We start from the raw sequence: 11,547 nt of genomic DNA on the forward strand, positions 1-11,547 counted from the left end.
CTCCAGGCAAGAATAGTGGAGTGGGTTGCCATTTCCTTCTTCAATGCATGAAAGTGAAAAGTGAAAGTGAAGTCGCTCAGTCGTGCCCAACTCTTAGTGACCCCATGGATTGCAGCCTACTAGGCTCCTCCATCGATGGGATTTTCCAGGCAGGAGTACTAGAGTGGGGTGCTATCGCCTTCTCCAACATATACACACTACTACATGTAAAACTGGTAACCAACAAGAACCTACTGTATAGCACAAGGAGCTATACTCAATATTTTGTAAAAAAAAACAATCTGAAAAAGAATATATATATATACATATATTTATGTATAACTGAATCACTTTGCTCTATACCTGAAATTAACATGACATTGTACACCAACTATTATTGTTTTAATTGCTCATTCATGTCTGATTCTTTTGCAACCCCATGGACTATGGCCTGCCAGGCTCTTCTGTCCATGGAATTCTCCAGGCAAGAATACTGGAGTGGGTTGCCATTTCCTTTTCCAAGGGATCTTCCTGACCCAGGGATTGAACCTGTTTCCAGCACTGGCAGGTGGATTCTTTACCACTGAGCCACGAGGGAAGCCCACAACTCTACTTTGATATAAAAAAGATCAGTATGAGAATCTCAAGTGGATTTGGGAAGGGGAATAAAGATAAGCCTCGAGCAATCTTTCAGCATTGCAAAATTTTGATAAGTGTACTAGATTTTTCAGACTTTCAGTTGAAACTTTATAAAACAAAATAAAGCAAGAAAAAATGTGATACTGGGTAAAGATTGTTATCTTCAACAGCAAACAAGTTCTTTATATCCTGAACACAGTTTTTGCCCCATTATTCTTTTGCCTGACTTGTTTGTCCAGTTCTAAGACAAACTGATTTGGCAGGGTTCTACATAAAATAAGCTACAGTAGAAGTAAGAAAAAAAAGATTTCTGTTTGGACATAATATGGCAAAATTGCCTGGGCTTCGGAGTCTGATAAACCTCAGTCCCAGTCTTAGAATGACCGTTATTAACTGTGTGATCTTGGACAAATCAGCTCATTTTTCTTTTATAGCTGCTATCCTTTATTTTGACAGATGTGGCTTGTTATGAGAAGGCAAAGAAATCCTTGTCATTCTTATCTATTCTTATTCTTATCTATTCAGAATGAAATTTTTATATCAGCCTGTTTTTTATTCCTTGGTTTATATCAGTTATTAGTGTAACAATACCTGCTTGATGGAGTTTTATGAGGATTAACAATAGAATATATATAAAGTGCATGTAGATGGTACTTAGAAAACAGCGACTTATTTTTCCTCCTAATTCTGTCCTGATTTCTCATTTTCCTCAAAGTGCTGTGAAAGGAAGATGAGAGATTTTTACAAATCCCTGTGATTGAGGAAAGTGTTATAGCATAGTGACTAAGAGTACACTTTTGGTACACACTATCACCCCCTAAAATTAGAAAGTAAATTCCATGAGGACAGAGGATTTTGTCAGTCTAATTTACTGAGGCATCCCCAAAACTTTATAGAGTATCTGGTACATAAGAGGTACTAAGCAAACATATGGAATGATGAAGAATTGGGTTAATATCTTGGCTCCACCGTTGACTTGGTTTGTATTTGGTATAAACTGAGGCAGAATAAGGTGAAATGATTTACCCAAGGTCAGAAAGCCTCAGTTTCTTCATCTGTAAGATAGTGATAATAATAGTATTTTTATTGAACTATCATCAGCATATAACATTAAATTGGTTTCAGGTTTTCACAGTGTAATGATTTGATTTGTGTATATATTGATAAAGATGACCACCATCAGTCTAGTTGACATCCATCACCAAACATGGTTACACATTATTTTCTTGTGATGAGAACTTTTAAAGTCTACCCTCTTATCAACTTTCAAATGTGCAATATATTATTATTCAGTCACTGTGCAGTTCATTACATCATTGCAGCTTATTTTATAATTGGAACTAACTTCATTTTACAGGGTTTTATGAGGAGTAAATGCATATGAATTTGAATGAGTTTAAAACAGCATCTGGCACATAGTGAGACTACCATAAATGAAGCTCTAAATGGGAAGGCACTGGGGCTCAGAAATTAATAGGTACCATTGGAATACTGCCAAGTACAAGCTGAGATAGAAAAATAGAAAGGGGAATTCAAAGGTAGGGTAGAATCTCTATTATTAAAAGAATATATTAACTTCTCCCTCAAACACCTTCCTGAGCTCTGCAGTGGGCAGATACCACCCTCTTCCAAAGTGTGATACAACACCATGTGCTGTGGCAAGGTGACCCTGTGGGAAACATATCACAGGGAAAAAGAGGGACTTTCCTCTACAAGGGGAAAGGGGGAACCAGCATTTATTGTAAGGCAAATTTGCAGCCAAAGTCTTAGCTATTCTCATCACTGACATAATCTCATTTCTTCCTCACTGCCAATCTCTTTGGTGGCTCAGACGGTAAAGAATCCGCCTGCAATGTGGGAGACCTGGGTTCGATCCCTGGGTTGGGAAGATCCCCTTGAGAGAGGCATGGCAACCCACTCCAGTATTCTTGCCTGGAGAATCCCCACGAACAGAGGAGCCTGGTGGGCTAACAGTCCATGGGGTCACAAAGAGTTGGACATGACAGAGAGACTAAAGTAGCAGCAGCAATCTGTGAGTTACTATTCTGTTCATGTCACACAAGAGGAGACAGAAGTCCAGAGTAACTTGATCGTAGTCACCCAAGTCGATGTGACTCCAGGCTACATATACATTTAGGATACACCCTTACTGGCTGTCACTTGGTTTCCCCAAGCCACTTTGCTGTAGAACAAACACAAATCTCTCATCTTCCAAAGCATGGCAACTAACAGCAAAATGGGGTTTCCCTCCTCTGAGAAAGAGAAAGATTTTCTACCCCATCCCAGAAGAAATACAGTATCTTTCCTAAGACATAAAAGGCTTTGGATCAATAATGATACATCAAAACTCAAATCTCTGGTTCATACGGTTGTTTTTTTTTTTTCGACTTCATAAGCATTTCTACACTGTCATTATGAAGAAATGAAAATGAAAGTGTTAGTCGCTCAGTCGTATCTGATTCTTTGAGATCACACGGACTATAGCCTGCCAGGTTCCTCTGTCCATAGAATTCTCCAGGCAAGAATACTGGAGTGGGTAGCCATTCTCTTCTCCAGGGACTCTTCCCAACAAAGGGATCGAACCTGAGTCTCCTGCATTGCAGGCAGATTCTTTACCATCTGAGCCATTAGGGAAGCCACATGAAGAAATAGCAGATTTAAAATGATCAGGAGTGCTATTGACACCTCTTATACAATAAAGAAGAGGTGAAGAACTTGACTGCAATTTTTGAAGAAGCTACCATTGTTAACTTCATCCCAGCAAAGTTGTATCTCAAACCATTAGAAGATGCCCAGAAGTAGAACAGACCTTGAACGCACAATGAAATTTTCCACTGAATCTTGTTACTCAGTGATTTCTTTAGCAGAAAAAAGTCACTGTATAATAAAGGATTTCTCCCTAAGTATAAAAAGAAAACTATTAATATTAGTTGCTATGTGAATAACTGTCACAGCATAATTTAATTTTCTAAGAAATTATTGAGAGTTTTCCTAATTCCAGATAATATAGAGTGTGACAATCTTTGTAACTTTAAGAATATTAATTGCAAGCCAAATGATAAAGCTATTTTAACTCATTCACAGGTTGTTTCACAGAAAAGCATTTGGTTGTCAATATGTAAACTCTAAGCTTCTGTTTGGCTTCTAAATTGATAAATATACTTATCATGACTGCTTAATCCATTTCTTTCTTGTTTGACCAGAACTTTTAAGTTTAATTATTAAGGCATGTTTGAGTATAACAAATGAATTTCAGGTGTGTTCTGTGTATTTCTCCTGTTGAAAATTTTGCAGAACTATGACTCACTGTGTTTTTTGATATCTTATTGTGCTCTATTAATAGATATTTCAAAGCAGAAACTTTCTCAAAAAGTATAGATTAAAGAACAGCATGTAGATGACTGACCAATGTATATCACTATGTCTCCACAAAAAAAGATCAAAAATTAATTTTCAAAGTTTTGTCAATAGGCAAAGATTGGAATTTTGTTTATAAAATTTGCTCATGAATTAAACTTGCATTGTAAATCAATCAAGGGGAAGGAATGTATGCTAGCATACATTATTTTTCCAATGCAAGAGCACTGTTCTACCAATAAAGTGAGAAACATGACCATTTGCTCCTATCTCATTCCCCCAGAAAACCCTTTATTTATGGAATTTAATTAATCCTACTTATTATGAAAATTTAGAATCTTTTTTTTTATAATTATGCTATAGAATTTAAATATTGTATAGTTGTATGGTACAATATTTAGTTTATTTGGAGATGGTATTCATTTCATAAATGGTTTCATATTTCAAATCAAGAAAACCTGTTAATGAAGATACATTTCACAGCAATTTATCAATTACTTTTAGTTACATGGTAAGACACCACTGGGATATAATGTGTTCTATCATCTTTATGATATGTTTAGAAAGCACAGTTGCTTGATTTGTTGTCAACCAAAAGATGTTGGTGGTAAATCAAGTTATTTTCAGAAGATGGGCTGTTTAGCTGTATGCCAGCACAATATCAAGAACAGAATATGGGAAGTGCTCAAGTAGTCCAAATTTTCCAGATTATGTAGATAGGCTTAACTTCTTGATTGTGAAGTAATTTGAGGAATGGAAAATGACTAAGTTGCAGTCTCTTGTCCTTAGGAACCTAGCAGTATTGAAGAGTACTGTGTCATTCACACAAATAATACAGCAATAATATACAATATTGTATATTGTATACAATAATATACAATACACAATTGTATATACAATATACAGTTGTATACAATATACAAGTATATATTGTATACAATAATATACAATATAATATATAATACAGTGTTTTATGAAAATAAAATATTAATAATATAATACTCTAATATCAAACTTCTTTTTAATATTCACAGTGTGAGGAGAGCTCAGTGAGTGGGGAAATCATATTCAGTAGGGCAATGATGAAAGAGTCTTGACCTTGTTATTGAAGGACTTCAAAAGGTTGCACCACGGGTTAGTTGTTCAATTTGGAGGGAATGGAGGAATGAGCCAGAGCCTGGGAAATAAGAGGAAATGTGATGATATCGGTTAAAGAGAAACAACTAAAGCAACCAGAGAATTTGGTTCAGCGTAGGAATAGGAAATGAAATGATGTGGGGAGAAGCTGGAAAAGAGGATAGGGGTTATTTTGTGAAAGGACTTAAATGTCAGGCAAAAGGACTTGATGTATTTTTGTAGATAATAACAAGGCTTTGAAAAATTTTGTATAGAAAGACTGATTCAGTAAGAAATGTGCATTTGGAACTTGTTCTGTATCAATGTATAGAATAACAGTAAATATTGGAGGTTGGAGAACTATTTTAGCAGCCTGTTGCAGGAGTCCTGGCTTGCAGTAAAGAGGACTGGAGCTATATTACTGGCACTGGGAGAAGAAAGGAGGAACATATCTTAGTAACCGGAAAGTACTTTAGAGTACCTGTGTCTTGATGACTAATTTGAATGTGCGGGACAAGGACTTAGAGCAGTTGGTGATAATTTTAAGATTCAAGGCTGAATTATAGTGGAAGAATGGTTCTGCTACTATTAGACATCGTGGAGTCAGGAGAGAAGTATTAACAGGGTAGTTAGGTATCATGAAGGTTACCTAACTGATTGATTTTGGTTATTGTGTGTGTGTGTTTTGGTAGGCTGTAGATAATGCCACAGAAGTTTATTTCTTGATCGCACTCCATGTCCAAGACAGATGAGAGGGAATCTTTTTCTCCATGAAGCCATTCAGAGTCCCAGCTAGAGGGACACCTCATCAGGAACTGCAGTAGCAAAGGAAAGAGAAAGACTTAAAATTTTCCCATAGATTTTTAAACATATTGTCAGCCTAGATGTGAAACACATCATTTCTGCTAATATTTCGTTGGCCAGAATGAGCCTCATGGCACCACCTGAATATGAGGGAGCTGAGAACTACACGCCCTTGTATGCTCAGGAAGAAGCGGATGTTGGTGAACACTAACAGTATCTATTACACATTCAGTGAGTGTAAAGAAGATGGATTTTTCCATCACTGTGGGTTATGTGTGTGTAAAAGGGAGGATAATGGGTAGAAAAAGAAAACTTTCTCCTGCTTTATATGAAAAGCTCTCCCTGCACTCAGCCAAAGGAGGTTTAGACTCACAGGCATTTCTACTCTTAACACGACTGAGCGACTGAACTGAACTGAGCTGATTCTTTCATTTCAGCATAATATTACCAGGTAATAATATTCAAGATTGACTGGTTTGACCAAACTAATTCCTTTGTCCTAAAGTAAATAAACCTTGAATATTCATTGGAAGGACTGCTGTTAAAGCTAAAGCTCCAATACTTTGGCTACCTGATGCAAAGAACTGACTCATTGGAAAAGAAAGACCCCGATGCTGGGAAATATTGAGGGTAGGAGGAGAAGTGGGTGGGGCAGAGGATGAGATGGTTAGATAGAGTCACTGATTCAATGGACATAATTTCAGCAAACTTCAGGAGATAGTAGAGGACAGAGGAGCCTAGTGTGCTATAGTCCATGGGGTCTCTAAGAGTTGGACATGACTTAGTGACTGAACAGTAATGATATTCAGGCTTCAGAGGAGTAAGAGGCTTATGCAGAATGTTCTCTCACAATGCTCAAGAGAATTTCTGGAAGTTTTAGAAAATAAATTCTTTGTTCTGGGTCACTATTGCAATAGGAAACATAGGATCATTTGTATTTCTAAATCTTCAATAAAATTTAATTAGTAGCATGTACATAAAAGTATTTGGAAGGCTACTCAATAGCACCTGTGATTTCATGTACCACAGGCACAAGAAGAGTTGGAATAAGCTTAGTCACAAATATTTACTGTTGATATCACCAGTTACATCAATAAAGAAAAACTAATTTTTTTCACAGGGTAATTATGAGAGGCCAGGGTAAGTATTTGTTACGTTCTGTGGCATAAAGCATTCCCAACCTTTATATATTTAGATTTCTATTGGTCTATGAATGCCAAGGAAGGAAAGAATGCTGAATGTGTTCAAATGTTTCACTCTGTTAATAAATATAATGAGTAAACTTTACAATAACATCAACTATTTATATTTATTGTATCAATGTAATAAACTCTTTCCTTCTCAAAAGTCTCCTGGTTGGAGTAAGTGACATAGTAACCCTAACTCTATCCTATTCCTCAGCACCAGAAGTCGTTAGGTTACTATATGTTAATTCTTCTTGTCTTATACCTGGGAATTGTGCACTGCTATATACAATGTCCTTGATTACTATATGAGCTCATTAAAATTTAATTAACTCTTGAAAGATAGATTGAAAGTGAAAGTGAAAGTGAAGTCGTATCTGACTCTTTGCGACCCCATGGTCTGTAGCCCACCAGACTTGATTGGGGAGTTGATATAGATGTGACATGCAATGCTGTTATTTAAGGTAGACTATTATGGGACAATTTTTAACTGAGTAAGTTTAAGAGATTAATTTAATTGTACCTTGCATATGTGCTGAGTTGCTTCAGTGGTGTCCAGCTCTTTGAGACCCTATGGACCATAGCCTGCCAAGCTCCTCTGTCCATGGGATTCTCAAAATGTTGAGCTTACATCCACTTTGAAAGGGGGCTAATAGTTGAATATCACAAATAGAATTCAATCACTCATTTATTTCAGAATGTAATTCATGACATAAAATCATTATAACTAACATCTGTTTTCTCTATACCCTCCTCTCTGAGAAAAAACCAACCAACAAAACAACAATAACAAACTCTAAAGATGATAATCTAAGGTAAATTTTATGAGGAGCAATTTTAATGTAGCAATTAACTCAGTGAGCTGGATTGGTGCTGATTGAAATGCTTCTTTTTTTTTTAGTTTTTAAAAATAAAAGCTGAGCCCTGAGCAATGCATAATGCAGCATAATAGCCATTGATATGAGTTAATGATACTTCCAAAATTATGGAACTCACAGTCAGGGAGAATCAGATACCCTGTAGGAATTTGACTTAGAGCAAAATATTTCATTTCATTTCTAGTACTGCAGGTTCCTTCAAAAAAAGGGTGTGGGGGGGGAACATCACACACGTGGAACCTCTGCCAGAAAAGTCCAATTAATTAAACAAAGACAATAAGTTGCTATATAGTACATAATTTCCAGAAATCTATAGTCTTTTAAATAAAGACAGAATTAATAGGAACACATATTGATTTTGCAGTATTCTGTATAAAAATGTGACTAAGATTTGCTGAAAGCCACTTAAACAGAATAAAGGGCATATACATTTAATACAAGCTCACTGATAATAGTTCAATGAAACTAAGCCATGCCAGTGGGGCAACCCAAGATGGGCGGGTCATGGTGGAGAGATCTGACAGAATGTGGTCCACTGGATAAGGGAATGGCAAACCACTTCAGTATTTTTGCCTTGAGAACCCCATGAACAGTATGAAAAGGCAGAATGATAGGATACTGAAAGAGAAACTCCCCAGGTCAGTAGGTGCCCAATATGCTACTGGAGAACAGTGGACAAATAACTCCAGAAAGAATGAAGGGATGGAGCCAAAGCAAAAACAATACCCAGCTGTGGATGTGACTGGTGATAGAAGCAAATTCCGGTGCTGTAAAGAGCAATATTGCATAGGAACCTGGAATGTCAGGTCCATGAATCAAGGCAAATTGGAAGTGGTCAAATGAGATGGCAAGAGTGAATGTCGACATTCTAGGAATCAGTGAACTGAAATGGACTGGAATGGGTGAATTTAACTCAGATGACCATTATATCTACTACTGTGGGCAGGAATCCCTCAGAAGAAATGGAGTAGCCATCATGGTCAACAAAAGAGTCCAAAATGCAGTACTTGGATGCAATCTCAAAAACAACAGAATGATCTCTGTTCGTTTCCAAGGCAAACCATTCAATATCACAGTAATCCAAGTCTATGCCCCAACCAGTAATGCTGAAGAAGCTGAAGTTGAACAGTTCTATGAAGACCTATAAGACCTTTTAGAACTAACACCCAAAAAATATGTCCTTTTCATTATAGGGGACTGGAATGCAAAAGTAGGAAGTCAAGAAACACCTGGAGTAACAGGCAAATTTGGCCTTGGAATACGGAATGAAGCAGGGCAGAGTAACAGAGTTTTGCCAAGAAAATGCACTGGTCATAACAAACACCCTCTTCCAACAACACAAGAGAAGACTCTATACATGGACATCACCAGATGGTCAACACCGAAATCAGATTGATTATATTCTTTGCAGCCAAAGATGGAGAAGCTCTATACAGTCAGCAAAAACAAGACCAGGAGCTGACTGTGGCTCAGACCATGAACTCCTTATTGCCAAATTCAGACTTAAATTGAAGGAAGTAGGGAAAACCACTAGACCATTCAGGTATGACCTACATCAAATCCCTTATGATTATACAGTGGAAGTGAGAAATAGATTTAAGGGACTAGATCTGATAGATAGAGTGCCTGATGAGCTATGGATTGAGGTTCGTGACATTGTACAGGAGACAGGGATCAAGACCATCCCCATGGAAAAGAAATGCAAAAAAGCAAAATGGCTGTCTGGGGAGGCCTTACAAATAGCTGTGAAAAGATGAGAAGCAAAAAGCAAAGGAGAAAAGGAAAGATATAAGCATCTGAATGCAGAGTTCCAAAGAATAGCAAGAAGAGATAAGAAAGCCTTCTTCAGCGATCAATGCAAAGAAATAGAGGAAAACAACAGAATGGGAAAGACTAGAGATCTCTTCAAGAAAATCAGAGATACCAAAGGAACATTTCATGCAAAGATGGGCTCGATAAAGGACAGAAATGGTATGGATCCAGCAGAAGCAGAAGATATTAAGAAGAGATGGCATATTACACAGAAGAACTGCACAAGAAAGATCTTCACGACCCACATAATCACGATGGTGTGATCACTGACCTAGAGCCAGACATCCTGGAATGTGAAGTCAAGTGGGCCTTAGAAAGCATCACTACGAACAAAGCTAGTGGAGGTGATGGAATTCCAGTTGAGCTGTTCCAGGTCCTGAAAGATGATGCTGTGAAAGTGCTGCACTCAATATGCCAGCAAATTTGGAAAGCTCAGCAGTGGCCACAGGACTGGAAAAGGTCAGTTTTCATTCCAATCTCAAAGAAAGGCAATGCCAAAGAATGCTCAAACTACTGCACAATTGCACTCATCTCACACGCTAGTAAGGTAATGCTTAAAATTCTCCAAGCCAGGCTTCAGCAATATGTGAATCGTGAACTTTCTGATGTTCAAGCTGGTTTTAGAAAAGGCAGAGGAACCAGAGATCAAATTGCCAACATCTGCTGGATCATGGAAAAAGCAGGAGAGTTCCAGAAAAACATCTATTTCTGCTTTATTGACTATGTCAAAACCTTTGACTGTGGGATCACAATAAACTGGAAAATTCTTCAAGAGATGGGAATACCAGACCACCTGATCTGCCTCTTGAGAAATTTGTATGCAGGTCAGGAAGCAACAGTTAGAACTGGACATGGAACAACAGACTGGTTCCAAATAGGAAAAGGAGTTCGTCAAGGCTGTATATTGTCACCCTGTTTATTTAATTTATATGCAGAGTACATCATGAGAAACGCTGGACTGGAAGAAACACAAGCTGGAATCAAGATTGCCGGGAGAAATATCAATAACCTCAGATATGCAGATGACACCACCCTTATGGCAGAAAGTGAAGAGGAAATAAAAAGCCTCTTGATGAAAGTGAAAGTGGAGAGTGAAAAAGTTGGCTTAAAGCTCAACATTCAGAAAATGAAGATCATGGCATCCGGTCCCATCACCTCATGGGAAATAGATGGGGAAACAGTGTCAGACTTTATTTTTCTGGGCTCCAAAATCACTGCAGATGGTGACTGCAGCCATGAAATTAAAAGACGCTTACTCCTTGGAAGGAAAGTTATGACCAACCTAGTTAGCATATTCAAAAGCAGAGACTTTACTTTGCCAGCAAAGGTTCGTTTAGTCAAGGCTATCGTTTTTCCAGTGGTCATGTATGGATGTGAGAGTTGGACTGTGAAGAAGGCTGAGTGCTGAAGAATTGATGCTTTTGAGCTATGGTGTTGGAGAAGACTCTTGAGAGTCCCTTGGAGTGCAAGGAGATCCAACCAGTCCATTCTAAAGGAGATCAGCCCTGGGATTTCTTTGGAAGCAATGATGCTAAAGCTGAAATTCCAATACTTTGGCCATCTCATGTGAAGAGTTGACTAATTGGAAAAGAATCTGATGCTGGGAGGGATTGGGGGCAAGAGGAGAAGGGGACGACAGAGGATGAGATGGCTAGATGGCATCACTGACTCGATGGACGTGAGTCTGAGTGAACTCTGGGAGTTGGTGATGGGCAGGGAGGCCTGGCGTGCTGCGATTCATGGGGTCGCAAAGATTTGGACACGACTGAGTGACTGAT

General features: G+C 38.0%; 1 protein-coding gene across 2 annotated transcripts in view; it reads left to right on the top strand.

The window, feature by feature from the left end:
- SLCO1A2 (solute carrier organic anion transporter family member 1A2) overlaps nucleotides 1-11,547 on the top strand; it is a 113,157-nt gene that overhangs the window by 6,335 nt on the left and 95,275 nt on the right. The gene's annotated exons all lie outside the window — the stretch shown is intronic.

The sequence above is a fragment of the Bos javanicus genome, chromosome 5 (assembly GCF_032452875.1).
Source record: "Bos javanicus breed banteng chromosome 5, ARS-OSU_banteng_1.0, whole genome shotgun sequence".
NCBI classification, from domain to species: domain Eukaryota; kingdom Metazoa; phylum Chordata; class Mammalia; order Artiodactyla; family Bovidae; genus Bos; species Bos javanicus.